The sequence below is a fragment of the Taudactylus pleione genome, unplaced genomic scaffold, assembly GCF_031769625.1.
Source record: "Taudactylus pleione unplaced genomic scaffold, aTauple2 ptg000397bl, whole genome shotgun sequence".
Lineage (NCBI taxonomy): Eukaryota > Metazoa > Chordata > Amphibia > Anura > Myobatrachidae > Taudactylus > Taudactylus pleione.
The window spans coordinates 5623787-5640430 of record NW_028284799.1 but is presented as its reverse complement, the minus strand read 5'-3'; the positions used below and the strand labels follow the sequence as shown (position 1 = coordinate 5640430).

The 16644-nt window shown below is 44.3% G+C and overlaps 1 protein-coding gene across 7 annotated transcripts in view; it reads right to left on the bottom strand.

The window, feature by feature from the left end:
• The window catches only part of ULK2 (unc-51 like autophagy activating kinase 2), a 140649-nt gene that overhangs the window by 103238 nt on the left and 20767 nt on the right, over positions 1-16644 (bottom strand). The window contains exon 2 of one of the 7 annotated variants that reach the window (XM_088446367.1): positions 10788-10921. The exons of the other annotated variants lie outside the window; for them this stretch is intronic. The gene's annotated coding sequence lies outside the window, so the exon portion shown is untranslated. The remainder of the gene's footprint in view (positions 1-10787; positions 10922-16644) is intronic. 7 annotated transcript variants of the gene reach the window in all.

The following is a 16644-nucleotide window of genomic DNA, read 5'->3' as shown; positions in this document are numbered from 1 at the left end:
GCTTACATACTGTACATGCTTGCGGCAGGCTTTTCTTTGAGTGGAATAGCTGACTTAACTGGGATCATGAGATTGGTTGGCTACAAATTACATAAAATCAGGTAACATTTGCGGCAAATTAAAAGCAAGTTTGGTCAAAAGTATGTTTATAATTTTCAATAGAGTTTACCATTGAACAGTAAAAGGTCCCCACACACGGTACGATTTGCAAACTATCCAATCTCGTTTGCCATTTCCCTTGAACTCCTGAACACTTCCGGACAAACGATATTGCGCCTACACATGGAACGATTGTCCAACGATCAAACAATATAGATCAGTCGTTAACGACTGCAGATCGTTAACTATATATAATTTGTAGCAAACAACCTCACGATGCTGGAATTTAAATAATGGGAGGAAAAGTGACAACATATCGTCCATCGCATCGTTCATAAACACGAAATGATGTGTGCAAAATCGTCAAAGAATGGTCGATATTTTTCTGCAGGTTCAAATGATCAGCGACCTCAATCAGCAACATAGTTATGCCCACACGGCACTTTTTAAACGATTTGACGTTCCAATCAGTCGAAATTGGCTAAATAGTTTTTTTTTGTTTTTTTAAAACGCACCGTGTGGGGGCCTTAAGAATTTAAGAACAAGCTGTTTGTGACACTCATTTAACTAAATAAACAGATTGGTTATTTGTTTCAAGTTACTGTATAATTAATTCTAACCTAGTAGCAACTTTGCATTAAAAAAAAATAAATTAGTACATCAGACAATGTACAAATGGCTTTTGCTCGCAGTCTATAGAGGTGCTAGCAGAATCTACTTAAGGTAATAGCTTTTGTTGGCAGTTTGCGGCTAATCAAATAGATAAATGTTGGGTTTCACACAGTATAAAAAACCTAACAAGTTGATTTGAAATATAAAAAAAAAAAAACAAAAAAAAAAACAAAACTTTTTTTTTAAATTGAGAGAAAAAAAAATTAAAGCACCTGACTTTGCTTTTCTTTATTGTCACAATATCTTGGATAATGGAAAACAATACTGTCCTCATTTCCCGTAGAATTCTATATATTAGAGTATTTCCGTTACCCAAAGAACAGATTAACAACAACACTGTTTAAAACACATCTGGATACTGTAGGTTGAGTTTTCCAAAAGTCCCATAGTTAATCTCCAAAAGACAAGATATCATATTTCTACCTTGTCACTGGCCTGAAAATAGGACACTGATCCTATGAGTAGTCTCATGACAGACATGCACCAGTCTGGCAACGTTCCAGCTGAATGCAGCACGAGTCCTAACCCTCTATAAACACTATACATGGAAAACGGCAAAATAACTTGCAAGTGCACATATACCATTTCAGCCAGTCACATGAAATACTCTCAAGGTCAGCATGAAACCATAAAAGAGACATTTTAACAGGGAGGAGGACTAGCTCACCGAGGGGAAGCGCTATCGGGAAGCCGACTGCCTAAATACCGGCAGTCGGCTTCCCGACTGTCATATCCCGGCAAGGGTGAAATGCCGGGCGTCTAGATGTAGACGCCTGCAGTTCCCCGACGCCGGGAGACTGGCGCCCGGCATCCCGATCGTAGTGATGCTGGGCGCCGCGAGCAGACAGCACCCGGGGGGGGGGGGACTTAGGGTTAGGCACCCCCCCGGGAGGGTTAGGCTAGGGGGAGGGAGGGTTAGGGTTAGGCACCCCCGGGGGGACTTAGGGTTAGGCACCGCCCCGGGGGACTTAGGCTTAGGCAGCGGGGAAGGGGGTGGTTAGGGGTTAGGCACCCCTAAGGAGGGTTAGGTTAGTACATACTTACCTATCCACGATCGGGATTTCCAGCGCTGTCGGGCTTCCGCTGCTTCTAACTCTGCTCTTGTCATGCTGCCGCTGACGGGAATCGAACCGCTGGCCGGTATTTCATACCCATTCCTCACCAAGGTTTGGGTATTTCAAAGATAAATTTGCAATTGTGAGGAGTAAACAAACTAAGGGGTCCATTTACTAAGCAGTGTTAGGAGACAGAGTGAAAAGTGATAAGGTGCTAGCCAATCAGCTCCTAACAACCATCTCATAGGCTGTGTTTGAAAAATGACAGTTGGGAGCTGATTGGTTGGAACCTTATCACTTTTCACTCTGTATCCTGACACTGCTTAGTAAATAAACCCCTCAATATGAACTGATCATAAGGTTTCCTTGACAACTTCAATATATTGCTTATTAAATTAGCACTGATAAATGCAGGGATTATGAATCGCAACATACACTACTCAAATTTTTTATTAAGACAGAGATGATATAGATGTGTGTGTGTAATAGAGATAGAGATAGAGATATATATATATATATATATATATATAAATATCTCTATCTATATTATATAAAATAGGAATAATCCGCACTCCAAATCAGAAAGCAACAATTCTGGTGCCCTCTGTGTTGTAAGTCCAAATATACAAGAAGAAATACAGCGGCACTCAGGAAATATCAATAGTCAAGAAGACGTATATTGCAAAAATTTTGATATTTCATTATTTTTATTAGGGATGTGCAGGCTCGGATAGGTTCGAGTTTGCACGTGGAGTTCGGATTTTTCCCTCCAAAAAAACGGAACTCAGAACGAGGCAAAACGTCATCTTACATGGACGAACATCATCATTCCTGGACAAAAGACCAGGAATGATTATGTTCGTCCATGTAAGATGACGTTTTGCCTCGTTCTGAGTTCCGTTTTTTTGGAGGGAAAAATCCGAACTCCACGTGCAAACTCGAACCTATCCGAGCCTGCACATCCCTAATTTTTATATATATATATATATATATATATATATATATATATATATATATATATACATACATATACATACATACACTGTACATATACATACAGCAGGTGAAATAAGTATTGAACACAATTTTCTCAGTAAATATATTTGTAATGGAGCTATTGTAATGAAATTTTCACCAAATGTCAGCAACAACCCATGCATTCCACACATGCAATTAAATTAAACCACAGATGTCCATAAATTGTGTGTAATAATGTGAAATGACACAGGGAAAAAAGTATTGAACACATGAAGAAAGGGAGGTGCAAAAAGGCATGGACAGCCAAGACACCAGCTGAAATCAATCAGTAATTAGAAAGCAACCCTGCCCCTTGTCAGTGCAAATTAATATAAGCTGGCTCAGTCCCAACTGATGGCCTATAAAAAGGTGTCTCATTTAGAGATGTGCTCCGACCCCCGTGTTCTGGTTTTGGAACTGGATTGGTTTTGCAAAAACCTCACCACCGTGTTTTGTTTTTGTGTTTTGGATCTGGATTTTTTTCATAAAAAAAAAAAAAAAAAAGCTTAAAAATCACGTAAAATGGGCCTTTTTTATTCCTACAGTATTAATAACCTCAGTAACATTTATTTCCATTCGTTTCCAGTCAATTTTGACCACCTCACAATATTGATTTTTTTTCATCTAAAAGGGCCAAAAGGTTGCATGCAGCTTGCTGGCTCCAAAGTGATTGACATAATTATTAATAGAGTTGAGGACTGTGCAAAGATGATGGTTGGGATACCTTTGAGGATTGAAGAATTGATAGTTAGTGCAGCCACTGGCTGTAAAATTGATAATAAATTAAAAAACAATTCACTGGGTGCAGCCCCTGGCTGAATAACGAATACAAAGAAATTCATTGGTGCAGACCCTGGCTGTAAAATTAATAAATTAATAACAACTCATTGGTTCCTAAAACAACCATAACATTAATAATGGAAAGGAAAAAAGTGCAAGATTAAATAGTCCTTGGGACCTCCCACCCCCCCTTTTGTTGTATATGAAACAGGACATTCACAGTTTAACAAACAAAACAACATTTCAGCAACAAGGACTGCCAATTGTGGCTGAAATGATTGGTTTGTTTGGACCCCCTTAAAACAAGCTGCCAATGTGCATTGGACATGGAAATGATCCCATACACAAACTGGCTTTACATTACAACATCAGATGTCGTTGTCGTCCTAGTCATCCTCATCAGTGTGTACATCCTCTTCTGCACACAATATAAATTCGTCCCCGCTGGAATCCACCATAGGCGCCTCTGTAATTTTTGGATGTAATTGTTGGTAGAGGTCTTCCTTGTAGAATTTGTATTTAATTTTAATGAACATCATCTTTTCCACATTTTGAGGAAGTAACCTCCTACGTCGATCACTGACAAGGTTGCCAGCTGCACTGAAAACTCTTTAGGAGTACACACTGGAGGGTGGGCAACTTAAGTAATGCAAAGCCAGTTTGTGTATGGGACTCCAAATTGCCTATTTTTCCTGCCAGTACTGAAAGGGACTGTCTGACATGCCTATTAGGATGTTATCTCTGAAATAGTCCTCCACCATTCTGTGAATGGAGACCGTATCACACAGTCACGGTAGAAGACAAGTTACTAGTAGGCAGATCTCTCAGGCCCGACCATGGCGAACGATCTGCATGACCAGCAGGCATGCTGTGAAGAAAATTTAGTTTTTTCCTGGCAGCTGCACAAACTGAAGGAGGAGATGGAGTTTCAGATGCGGCTGCAGCTACCAATCTTTTTACCAACAGCTCTTTGCACAGTTTTAGATTTCGGTCTGTTAGAAAAAAAACTCACAAGGTAGGTCTTAAACCTAGGATCCAGCATGGTCGCCAAAATATATGTTTCAGATTTCAATAGATTGGCGACTCGTGGATCCTGGTTAAGTGAATCAAGGGCTTGATCCACCAGTCCGACATACTTTGCGCAATCGCTCCGTTTCACCTCCTCCTTCATTTTCTCTAGCTGTTTTTGCAAAAGTCCGATGAGGGGAATGACCTGACTCAAGCTGGCAGTGTCTGAACCAACTTCACGAGTGGCAAGTTCAAAGGGTTTGAGTACCTTGCACAACACGGAAATTATTCTCCAATGCGCTTGAGTAAGGTGCACTCCCCCTCCACGGCCTATGTCATAGTCTGTTGTATAGCCCTGGATGGCCTTTTGCTGTTCCTCCATCCGCTGAAGCATATAGAGTGTAGAATTCCACCGATCTACTACTGCTTCAGCTGATGGAAGGGCAAATTTAAACAGTACCTGCTGGTCATGCAATCTTCGACAAGTGGTCGCCGAATGTCTAAAATGTCTGGATATTTTGCGGGCCACCGAGAGCATCTCCTGCACGAGCGCGTCAGATTTTGAAAAACGTGGCACCACCAAATTGTGTGAGCAAAGCATGGAACGTGTTCGAATTGGCCCACATGTAATGCTCTCATAATATTGCTGGCATTGTCCGAAGTCACAAATCTCGAGGAGAGTCCAAGTGGGGTAAGCCATTTAGCAATGATTTCCCTGAGTTTTTTCTAAGAGGTTCTCAGCGATATGCCTCTTAGTGAAACCGGTGATGCACAGAGTAGCCTGCCTCTGTATCAGCTATCTTTTAGTAGATGTTGCTGCTGCTGTTGCAGGCAATACACCTACCCAGTGGGCTGTCACAGTCATATAATCCTTAGTTTGCCCTGTCCCACTTGTCCACATATCAGTGGTCAAGTGGACAGTAGGTACAATGGCATTTCTGAGGACATTAGTAAGGTTTTTTTTAATGTCCTTGTACAGACTTGAAATTGCTGTTCTAGCGAAGTGGAATCTAGAAGGGATCTGGTAGAGAGGACACAGCACCTTAATTACTTAATTAACTGTTGAGAACCCACTGCAATAATGGCGAATACAGGACGCACATCTAATACCAGCATAGTTATGGCGTCAGTAATCCACTGTGCAACTGGGTGGTTGCTGTCAAACATGTTTGACCTTACAAACGATTGTTTGACAGTTAATTGTTTTTTTGGAGGATATGCTACAAGTAGTCTTCTTCCTGGTCCCCTTCTGGGATGAAGATCCACTGACAGCAACAGCAGCAGAAACAGGCGTAGTCATCAAGGATCCTTCTGAGGAATCACGGATAGGAGTCAATCATGCTTTGAATACCAACATTGGATGCAGCAGGACTACTCCCAATGACGAATGAGGATGTTGATGCATGTGTTGGTGTTGGAGATTGAAGGTACTTGGAACTCACAGAGAGCGAGCAGGTAGGAGATACAGGACTTGTTACTTTTTGAGTTTGGAACTTGGCGCCAAACACTGATATTTGATTAATGCGCTCCAAGTGACGTAACAAGGAGGAGGTTCCTAGGTGGTTTAGGTCCCTCCCTCTACTCACTCTTGTTTGGCAATGGACACATATAGCTTGACAACTGTTGGCCGGATCGGGGTGGAAATAATTCCACACGTCAGAAGTGGATTTTTTTGTCTTTTGTCCCGGCATGACAACAATGGGCTTTGGCTTTTTCAATGCAGGGGCAACAGCTGTTGCCTTACTTACACAAAGGACGTCTTAATCAACATCCAAATCGCCAACATCTTCATCATCATCCTTAGAACCTTCAACTACCAAAATATCCTCCTCCTCCATTGCAATTCCACAGAAGCTTCCTTGATGACTATGTCTGCAAGATGTTGACTGCCCTTCCCCAAATTTACAGAGGGCACACAAATGTTGAAACTTAGGAGGATCCTCCAGTACACTAGTATTTAGGTCTGGGTCACAGATGGCAACCGCGGACACACTTGCACTCTCCTCGGAGATTTGTGATTTAAATTTCTCAGGGCACACAGTTCTTTTTTCCGAAGGGCCATCAGAACCAGCAGTCTTCCTATAGAAAGGCCAAGGCCTTATCCTTTCCTTGCCACTCTGTGTAGTGAATGGCATATTTCCAATTTTTTGTTTATTTAAAGGCAAATTTCCTTTAAAATTTGTTTTTCTTAACTTCAGTAGTAGCTTTACCATATCGATGGCGTGACTTAAGGCCTGGGGCATGGGCCTTCATAGAGGACAAGGAAGTTGATGGCCTTGCACTGCTGGCGGCAACTACAACATGTGGTTCTTGGCCTTGATCTCCTGTCATATGACAGCCCTCCATATTTTCTGCGGTATTTAAGCAGTGTCACTAGCACCAATAGTGTAGCCAAGGTGCGGTTACAAAATTCACACACGTGCAGTTGTGCGCACACAAAAATCTAAAAAAAAAAATAGATTTAAATTTTTTTATGCTCAAGAACTTGGGCCCAGAGCAGTGATTGATCACGACTGGAGTTGGGCAGCACTAGTTTGCAACTTGCGTTGCTGGCTGGATCTTGTGCAGTTAAGCCTAACACGCACACACACAGACAGTAAAAGATATATAAAAATCAATGTATTTTTTTGTTTTTTTTATATTCAGCTCCAGAACTTGAGGCCAGAGCACAGATTGATCACGACTGGATTCGGGCAGCACTATGTTGCGTTGCCGACTTTCTAGATCTTGTGCGGCTAAGTCTAACACGCACATGCGCACAGACAATTATTAGAAGAAAAAAAAGACAATTGATTTAAAAAAATGTTATGCTCCAGAACTTGGGCCCAGAGCACAGATTGATCACAACTGGAGTCGGGCAGCACTAGGTTGCAACTTGCGTTGCTGGCTGGATCTTGTGCGGTACTGTGGTTAAGCGTAACGCACGCACACAGAAAAATATAAATGACACTTATTGATTTTTTTTTTTAGCACGACTGGTGTCGGGCAGCACTAGTTTGCAACTTGCGTTGCTGGCTGGATCTCGTGCGGTACTGCGGTTAAGCCTAACATGCACACACAGAAAAATATAAGAGACACCGATTGATTTTTTTTTATTTTTATTTTTTTTACTATATACGAGTCCAGAACTTGGGCCCAGATGGACACAGCACCAGCCCAGATGTATCTGCAGTTCTGCACCAGCCCAGATGGACACAGCAGTCAGCAAAGCACCAGCCCAGAATGGATCAGCAGCATTGGCCCAGGACACAGCAGACAGCACAGACGGATCAGCAACAGCCCAGATGGACACAGCAGACAGCACAGTGACAGCGCCAGCCCAGCCAGAATGGATGAGCACCAGCCCAGGACACAGCAGACAGCACCAGCACCTCTCCCAGCCCTACAGTACCCACCCTCCCTGTTCAGTCTCCACAGCCGGAGTGAAATGGCGTCCGTCGCGTGGTCACTTATATACTACATTGATCAGAGAGACGAAAGCTCGCGAACTGCGAGATTTCAGACTCTATAGTTTTGCCTCGGTTTGAGATCCGAGTCAGGTGGGGAAAAATAAAAATAAATTTAAAAAAAATTGAGCCTGCTTGGATCCGACTCGGATCTGTTAAATTCGGGTGGGTTCGGATCTCTGAAATCCAAAACCGCTCATCTCTAGTCTCATTACCAAGGTGTCACACAAGAAACATCTCATGATGGGTAAAAGCAAAGAGCTCTCTCACGACCTTCGTAACCTTATTGTTGCAAAACATACTGATAGCATTGGTTACAGAAGGATTTCTAAGCTTCTGAATGTTTCAGTGAGCACAAAATCCAAAAGTGGAAAGAACATAATTTCACCATAAACCGACCATGACCAGGTGCTCCTTGCAAGATTTCTGCCAGAGGAGTGAAAAGAATCAGAAGAGTTGTCCAAGGACCACTTGTGGAGAGCTTCAGAAAGACCTGGAATTAGCAGGTACAATTGTTTCAAAAGAAAACAATAAGTAATACACTCAACCGGCAAGGCATGTATGCACGCTCACCATACAATTTATCCATTGCTGAAGATAAAGCATGTTGAAGCTTGTTTAAAGTTTGCTACACAACATTTGGACAAGCCTATGATACAGTCTGGTCAGATGAGACCAAAATTTAACTCTTTGGATGCCATAATACACACCATATTTGGAGTAGAAATGGCACTGCACATCGCACCAAAAACACTATACCAACAGTGAAGTTTGGAGGTGGGAACATCATGGTGTGGGGCTGTTTTTCAGCATACAGTACTGGCATACTTCATGTGTTTGAAGGAAGGATGAATGGAAAAATGTACCAAGACATTTCATGATAAAAATCTGCTGCCATCTACCAGGATGCTGAAGATGAAACGAGGATGGACATTTCAGCAAGACAAGGATCCCAAACACACAGCCAAGGACACACAATTGGTTTCAGAGAGAGAAAATAAAGCTGCTACAATGGCCCAGCCAATCACCTGACTTGAATCCAATTAAAAATCTATGGAAAGAACTAAAGATCAGAGTTAATAGAAGTGGCCCACGGAACCTTCAAGATTTTAAAACGGTTTGTGTGGAAGAACGGGCCAGAATCACACCTGAGCAATGCATGCGACTAGTTTCTCTATACAGGAGGAGTCTTGAAGCTGTCATTACCAACAAAGGCGTTTATACGAAGTATTAAATAATTTCAGTAAGCGTGTTCAATACTTTTTCCCTGCGTCATTTCACATAACTTAATTTATGGACATCTATGGTTTGATTTCTTTACATGTGTGGATTGCATGGGTTGTTGCTGACATTTGGTTAAAATTTCGATACAATAGCCCCATTACAAATATATTTGAGAGTTAAGCAATTTGGTCAAGCTATTACAAAAGGTTCACAATAAGTTCATTAAATAAAGGCGATCAGACAGATGTGCTTATATATGTACATACATATGGCGTTCAGGATTCCCTTCTCTATATTCGCAGCAACTATCATTCACCAACATTACATAGACCATTGATATGTGAAACTATTAGGTTCCCAGTTGTTTTTCAGAAATTGTGACAGAACATGACTCTCATACAGACTTCCTTCAAAAATTGAAGACAATAATTGGAAACTAATTCGGTCTCTCTTGGGCCCCAAAGCCCAATTTTTGTAGACTCTGTAATAAAAGCCCTGCTATAACAAATGAACAAACTTTTAAAGTAATTTGCAAATCATAGCACAATTGTTGGACCAATCTACTGGAGACAATTACAAAGTGCTTTAAAAAAAAAAAAAAAACTAACATGGTGGGTTAAGAGAAAAAGGTTTCCACCCAGATCAAGTGCCATTGTACAGGACTGAGTTTACAATCTAAGCCAGGGGTTCCCAAACTTTCTTAAATCACGGCGCCCTAGAGTATCAGCATTTTTTGCACGGCACCCGTAGGCTAAAGATTTCTTTTTGCGAAATTTAGAAAAAAAAATGATTAAATTGTGCTTCGCGGTCATCCTTAGGTTCAGTTATGTGGTGGTGGACAGGGTTGTGATTCTGCTTGTACACATTTTTTATTGGCAGCCACAAGCACTGGTTTTGCATATCGCACTGCTCATAAATAATTTGATTTGGTCCCAGACCATCAACCCAAGGCACCCCTGCAAGTGCCCGGAGGCACTCCAGGGTGCAGCGGCACCCAGTTTGAGAACCACTGATTTAAGCCATTTATCTTAGACCACTGTTATATCACAGAAAGTGGTAATTTCCAGGCAAGAGGTTAAGTAAGGATCCTGGCTACGGGGAATTCTACCTGCAAGACAGTAGTGCACTTTTTCACTTACAGCTTCAAAAGGATCACAATTACATTGTTTCAGAATTGCTATGCTTAATTACACAAAATAAATACTCCACTCAAAAATAAATTTGTACACCTAACCTTCCTAGGCTAGTAGAACTTCAATAATTCTGCCTTTGGAGGTACACAGGCACGATGAATCCACCCAATCATCAGCTACTGAACACAGCCAAAACTATCAAGAGTTTTATTCAAAACAGCTACTGGCAGATGGGGAAAGTATTACCCATACAGCACGAGTCCTGGACATCAAACCCATGCCATGCAGCAAAGGAAAAATGAACAGTTTCAAGAAAAGACTAGGGGGGGTGGGGGGGCAATGTGATCAATTACCAGTGCAGGGAGATTCAATCAACGGGATTTGCCCTCGCATCAAACTACAGAGGTGGACTTTTCCTTGTAGCTCCTGAAGACAACTGAGAAAAAGCACTCTTTTGGGGGTTAACAAGCAGGGAAGACCAATGATTCTGCAATTTAAATGGAATCAATGGGTTAGAACGTGTTAACCCCTGGTTTACCGTACAGGGAGAATGCTATTTAATTGAATAGCAATTCCCCGCATGACAAGGATAATCAAATTCCCCCTTAGGTATTAAAGAAAAAAAAAAAAAACGTAGCAAAATCAGTAATTCGAAGCTACAAGAAAAAAAAAAAAAAAATCCTAAAACAATATATAGTAAAATTATAGCATGACAGAAAAAATAGGATTTTGGTACTTACCGATAAATTCCCTTTCTCCGATTCCACAGGGGACATTGGAGCCTCAGTACAATGGGGTATAGGAGTGTGTTAACCGGGAGCTGGCACCTTTAATTAAAAAACTACTGGTAGCTAGCTCCCCCCCCCCCCCCCCCAAGTCAGACTAAAAACAACTGTGCCCCAGGGGAGCTGGAAAGTAAGGAGAAGGAGACAGAAAAGCTACATTAATCACATATACATGAAAACAAGAACAGGTCAGTCAGACAACATTAAACGCAAACTAGCATCTGAACCTGTAAAAACAGTAGCAATGCAGGCAGAACAGCGTAGTGGTGGGTGTCCAGTGTCCGCTGTGGAATCGGAGAAAGGAATTTATCGGTAAGTACCAAAATCCTATTTTCTCCTTCATAGACCAGGGGACACTGGAGCCTCAGTACAATGGGGACGTCCCAGAGCTTACATCCCGGGTGGGAGAGCGCTGAGAGCCCCTGCAACACCGCATGGCCAAACTCCGAAGCAGAGGCCGCAAAAGTATCAAAATGATAGAATCGTAGGAAGGTATGCGTGCCTGACCAAGTGGCTGCTCTACAAAGCTGGTTTAAGGAAACCCCGTGAGCAGCCGCCCATGAAGGACCTACCGAGCGCGTAGAATGCGCCGTAATAGGACCCGGTGGTTGTTTGGAAGCCATCACATATACTTGCCTGATAGTGAAGCGAATCCATCTAGAAATGGTCTGTTTGGAGGCCGGCCAACCTGGACGGGCCACATCAAACCGAATAAACAAAGCATCCGATTTACGGAGGGAGGCAGTCCTGTCAACGTAAATCCAGAGTGCTCTGACTACATCCAAGGATTTTGAATTGGAAGAGTCATCCTTAAACACCGGAACCACGATAGGCTGGTTTATATGGCTGGTTTATATGAAAAGCTGTCACCACTTTGGGAAGAAAAGCCCTTTGAGTACGCAGCTCCGCCCTATCCTCATGGAAAATAAGTTAAGGAGGGCGGCAGGATAAAGCACTGAGTTCTGACACGCCTTGCCGAAGCGAGAGCCAACAACAGAACCACCTTCCAGGTTAAGTACTTTATCTCCACTCTCTGTAATGGCTCAAAAGTATCAGACTGGAGGAAGGCCAACACCAAATCTCATGGTGCTGTGGGAGGTACAAAGGGGGGTTGAATCCTCACAACTCCCTGGAGAAAAGTCTGTATATCCGGAAGCAAAGCCAATTTCCTCTGAAAGAAAATGGACAAAGCGGATACCTGTACCTTTAATGAACCCAGACGAAGGCCTGCTGTGAGACTAGCCTGAAGAAAAAGAAGGAGACGTGATACCTTAAAGACTGAAGGAGGAGAATTACGTCTCTCACACCAAGCCACATATGTCTTCCATATGCGGTAGTAATGTTGAGAAGGGACTTCTTTCCTAGCCCTAATCATTGTGGGAATTACACTAGACTGAATACCCTTCTTTCTGAGGACGGCCCTTTCAATAGCCAGGCCGTCAAACGAAGCCGCCTTAAGTTGCGATAAACAAATGGGCCCTGATGAAGGAGGTCGTCCTGAAGAGGCAGTGGCCACGGCTCGTCTATTAACAGATTCTGTATCTGGGAGTACCACGCTCCTCTGAGCCAATCTGGTGCTATCAGAAGCACCTTGATCCCTTCCCGCTTGATTCTTTGAAGCAGGCGTGGAATGAGCGGAAACGTAGGGAATAGGTAAATGTAATGAAACTTCCACGGAGCCGTCAGTGCGTCCACTGCAGCTGCCCGTGGATGCCTTGTTCTGGAGTAGTAAACTGGTAGCAGGTGGTTTAACCTTGACGCCATAAGGTCGGCTTGAGGACAGCCCCACCTCAGAGTTAGTTGCTGGAACACCTGAGGATTGAGTGACCATTCCCCTGGATGAACGTCCTGCCGACTGAGGTAGTCGGCCTCCCAGTTCTCTACTCCTGGGATGAAGATCGCAGAAATCGCTACTGCGAATTCCTCTGCCCAAAGCAGAATCCTTGTTACCTCCCTCATGGCGGCTCTGCTTTTTGTGCCGCCCTGCTTGTTTATATACACCACTGCAGTGACGTTGTCCGACTGGACTCTGATTGCCTGCCCCTCCAGCAGCGGATGCGCCAGCTGGAGAGCATACCGCTCTCAACTCTAGGATATTTATGGGCAATCTGGCTTCCTGCTGTGTCCAGTGCCCCTGAAAATGCTTTCCCAGAGTCACTGCTCCCCAGCCCCTCAGACTTGGGTCCGTGGTGAGGAGGGTCCAATCCCACACCGCAAACCTTTTCCCCGCCAGCAGGTGGGAAGGGTTCAGCCACCAAATGAGAGATGTTCGAGTCTGAGGAGCCAGGAGAACTCTCTGATGGAGAAAAAGGTGGGATCCTGACCACTGGGAGAGGAGATCCAATTGAAAAGGACAGGCATGAAATCATGCATACTGACTCGCCTCGAAGGCCGCCACCATCTTCCCCAGAAGGCGGATACAGAGATGCACAGACACTCGGCAATGTTGTAAGACCAGGCGCACCATATGCTGAATGGAGGCAGCCTTGTCTTGAGGCAGGAAAACTTTTTGTTGCACTGTGTCCAGTATTATTCCCAGGAATAGTAAACGCTGTGTGGGGATCAGGGAGGACTTTTTGAAATTTAGTATCCAACCGTGTTGTAGGAGGATGCTCTGAGTTAAGCGAATGTCCCTCAACAGCCGAGCTTCCAAAGAGGCCTTTATCAATAGATCGTGTAAGTATGGAACAATGACGACCCCCTGACCATGCAGTAGGGCCATCATTGCCGCCATAACTTTTGTGAAGACTCTTGGAGCTGACGAAAGTCCGAAAGGTAGGGCCTGGAATTGAAAATCCGACTCTAGGACCGCAAAACGAAGAAAGGCCTGATGGGGGGGCCAGATGGGGATGTGGAGATAAGCATCCTTTATGTCTAAGGACACCAGAAACTCGTTCCTGTGGAGACCCGCTATAACGGATTGGAGAGATTCCATCTTGAATTTGAAAAATCGAAGATGAGGGTTTAAATCCTTGAGATTGAGTATGGGTCTCATGGAGCCGTCCGGCTTGGGCACCACAAACAGGCTGGAATAAAACCCTTGACCTCTCTGATGGGTCGGAACATTCACTATTACATGGGACAATAACAGTTTTTGTATTGCCCCTAGAATTTCTCCTCGTTTTTCTACAGCCAGAGGTAAACCGGTTTTGAAAAAAGGAGAAGGAGGATGGGCCCTGAAGTCCAATTTCAGGCCGTGAATAATGATGTCCCTGACCCACGCGTCCTGGCAAGACTGGATCCAAATGTCCTTGAAACGTAAAAGGCGCGCCCAACCCTGGGATCACCCAAATGAGAAGGAAGGAAATCATGCGGCAGGCTTGGCAGCTGCCTTGTCTTGCTGAGTATTGGAGGCGCTTGATGCTGAAGATGTACCTCGGCCTCTGGAACCTCTGGAGAAGGTCGGACCTCCTCTGGAACCCCCCTAAATCTTCCAGAGGCACGAAAGGATCGAAAAGGAGGGACCTGCCAAAGATCTTCTAGTAGGAGGAGGAGCTGCAGATGGTAGGTAAGTGGATTTCCCACCTGTAGCTTGTGAGATCCACTTATCTAATTCCGATCCGAAAAGTACCTCCCCAGTAAAGGGAAGGGCCTCTACCGCTCTCTTGGACTCTGCATCTGCCTGCCATTGACGCAGCCACAGAGCCCTTCTAGCAGATATAGCGAATGCTGAAGATCTGGCGGATAGATTACAAATGTCCTTAGACGCTTCTCCGAGGAAAGCAGCAGACTCTGCGATCTGTTCGGCTAACTGAATTAAGTCGTCAGATTGCGTACCTGTCTTAATCCCCTCAGCCAGCTGCAGCGCCCAGGCTTCAATGGCCTTATTCACCCAACAACTGATTAGTGCTGGACGCATCAAAACCCCTGCAACTGTATACAAGGATTTCAATGTGTGTTCCATCTTCCTATCCAAGGTTTCCTTTAGGGAAACCGCGCCAGGCACCGGAAGCACCGTTTTCTTGGAAAGACGGGCTACTGACGGGTCCACTGCTGGAGGAGTTTCACATAATCTCCTACTGTCATGTGGGAAAGGGTAATAAGACAGATATTTCTTAGAAATTTTAAATTTTTTGTCTGGGTGTTTCCATGCAGAAAAAAGAATCTCATCCAGCTCTTCAGATGCTGGAAAGGTAACAGACTGTTAAATCTTTTACCAAAAATCGATGGTTTTTCAGTAACCTCTAAATCCTCTACATGCAACACCTGGCGTACTGCTGAAATTAAAGCATCTACGCCCTGAGATGCAGGTTCGGGGTCTTCAGGAATGTAAGTTTCCTCTTCCTGAACCTCGCCCTCTTCAGTGTCCTGCAACTCCTCATCTGACTCATCCCAGTGTAAGGGATTATGAATCAATCTCTTACTAAGGACTTGAGCAGGAGAAGAAGAAGCAGGTGGGGCCTGGGACATTACTTTTGTAAGTCCCTCCACAGATCTGGCCAGAGAGCGAGCCCAATCTGGTTCATCTGCTGTTTGTTTCAGCCTCTCCCTGTCCTTACGAGCTGATTCCAGCTCTGATAACAGATTTGATATAACTGCAGTCAATTGTTCAGACCACCTAGGCTGGAATTCAAGATTAGTATCCTGAGGTAAAGACACACATTTATCACACAGTAAGGAAGCATTAGATTGTCCCTGTGTGAATTTTTCACCACAAGTCTTGCATGAAAAAGACTTCTGTGCTGCTTCAGACCCCTTGGTAGACATGTCTGTTACAGACACCACACACACACACAGAGAAAAGGACAGTAATGCAATAACAGATTTTTCAATCACACCACACAGAGACCTGAAAGGGGCACAGAGGGAGATAAAACTATAATGCTTGCAGCGCTAACCGAATAGTGCTGATAACAAGAATAAAAAAAGCAATTGCTGATACACAGAGTACTAGCCTGACTCCTGCACAGCTCTCTCTCCACCCTGTAGTGCGTGTGCCTTGTGCTTAAAATGGCCACCAGCGTCCTTCTGGAAGCGGGAGGCAGGAGCAGAAGGGAAACTTAGGCTCCGCCCCCCCCCGCTATGGCGCTCTCAGCGCTAGCGGAGCGCACTGTGAATGCCCGCCTAAATACATGTCCTGGCTCCTCTGCTAACCAGGGAGCCAGGAAACACTAACCTTAGCCCTGCCTGTGCTGCCGGCGGCGGGCATAGGCTACTAGGTCCCGCGACGGGCACTGCATGCAGTGCATCTTTGGGAACCCTAGAGACTGAGGTCTCTGTAGCAGGAGACCTCAGCGCAAACCGCATGCAGCAGCGGTGAGGATCTTCCCGGCAGCTCCCTCGTCGCAGACAGACAGGGGCAGTAGGCTGCCTGTCTGTCCTCAATGCTTGAGTATTTTTTCAGAGCCCTAAGAGGCTTAAGTCCAGCTTCCAGGGCACATTTTTTAGACTGACCTGGGGGGGGGGGGGTGGGGGGTATGGAGGG